This window comes from Amphimedon queenslandica, unplaced genomic scaffold (genome assembly GCF_000090795.2).
Source record: "Amphimedon queenslandica unplaced genomic scaffold, v1.1 AMPQUscaffold_1670_Cont26322, whole genome shotgun sequence".
In the NCBI taxonomy this organism is placed as follows: Eukaryota; Metazoa; Porifera; class Demospongiae; order Haplosclerida; family Niphatidae; genus Amphimedon; species Amphimedon queenslandica.
In genome coordinates, this window is record NW_003557989.1 from 1 (window position 1) to 1,200 (window position 1,200).

A 1,200-nucleotide genomic window follows, 5' to 3' on the forward strand; every position below is an offset into this window, starting at 1 on the left:
ACAGAAATTATATAAAATGTTCCATTGTTTGAGTTCATCTTGACACATCCTAATAAATACAAAATAGAATAATTGAATGTACATAAAACAAGGTCTCACTGCTTCTTGATTATGAAAATAAGTGTAATTCACTGTATTAAGAGAGCGAGACAGAGATAGTAATTTAAGTATACGATGCTGATGCTACACTTACTTCTTCAAATTAGGCATTTCTTTTATCATTAATTGGTAAGTATTTGTCTTTCCATTCTCCTGTACAATAAATGACACAATAAATTACTGACCAAAAGACATATCCTACTCTCTTTACATGTACATGTGTGTATATATATGTAATGTACTATAGTGTGCATTGTGTCTTACCACAACGTTTGTTAGCATGTGTTTCTGTTCCCACAATATTTGCCAGATATTTCAGCAAGTGCATTTGATGGGACCTCAACAGACAATGCAGTTATGCCTATAATAGTATTGTAATAATAACAATGCTGATGTATACAGCTGCTCACTTGCGCTAATGCGAGAAAGAGTGAAGACATGTGAGACTGAGAGGTATACCTAGAGAAGAAAAAAGAAAGAGCAAGAGTTAGACATACAGTATACATATACATGAGGAGGAGAGAAAAGCAAAAGAGAGAAAGAGACATCAAGAGACAAAGATATACAAAATAGGTGTCAATTAAGGAACACAAAAATGAGGCAATGGATACATGTATTTTTAAAAAGGGAATAATTTTGTGTTATGAACCTATAGTAACATTACAACATGCATTATGCAGCTTTACTAAACATTATAATACCATGTAGCAAATAATACTTAGACTACATGATTAATGACTGTGGAACTTCAATGCATAAATCATGAGGAATCGTCTCAGACCATACATGTACAAGTAAACAATCACAATGACTACCATAGACAAGGCACTCTGGGCATAACTGTTATAATGGAGATTTCAATTGCGAGCAGTTACACTATTAGTGATTTAATTTATAAAACTTTCAACAAAGCATTATTTTCAGTTTAATTTATTTACCAAAAGTTTTGCTACTCAATAAACATTCTTGATAAGGCCTAAATGTTTTTTCCATGCTAAAAATTCATCCAATACAGGCATGTAGCATAGGTAGGTAAAGCAAGATTATAGGTAAAACTAAATCAGATACAATTAGACTGTATCAGACCCATAACTTGATTAT

The 1,200-nt window shown here is 32.0% G+C and overlaps 1 long non-coding RNA gene across 1 annotated transcript; it reads right to left on the reverse strand.

The window, feature by feature from the left end:
• Nucleotides 1–19: 19 nt before the first annotated feature.
• On the reverse strand, nt 20–1,190 carry LOC109593405 (uncharacterized). The gene is made up of 5 exons (XR_002190939.1): nt 510–1,190; nt 364–460; nt 194–252; nt 100–131; nt 20–49 (listed from the first exon to the last, which is right to left on the reverse strand). It is a non-coding gene; the product is annotated as an uncharacterized LOC109593405 (long non-coding RNA).
• Nucleotides 1,191–1,200: the final 10 nt, after the last annotated feature.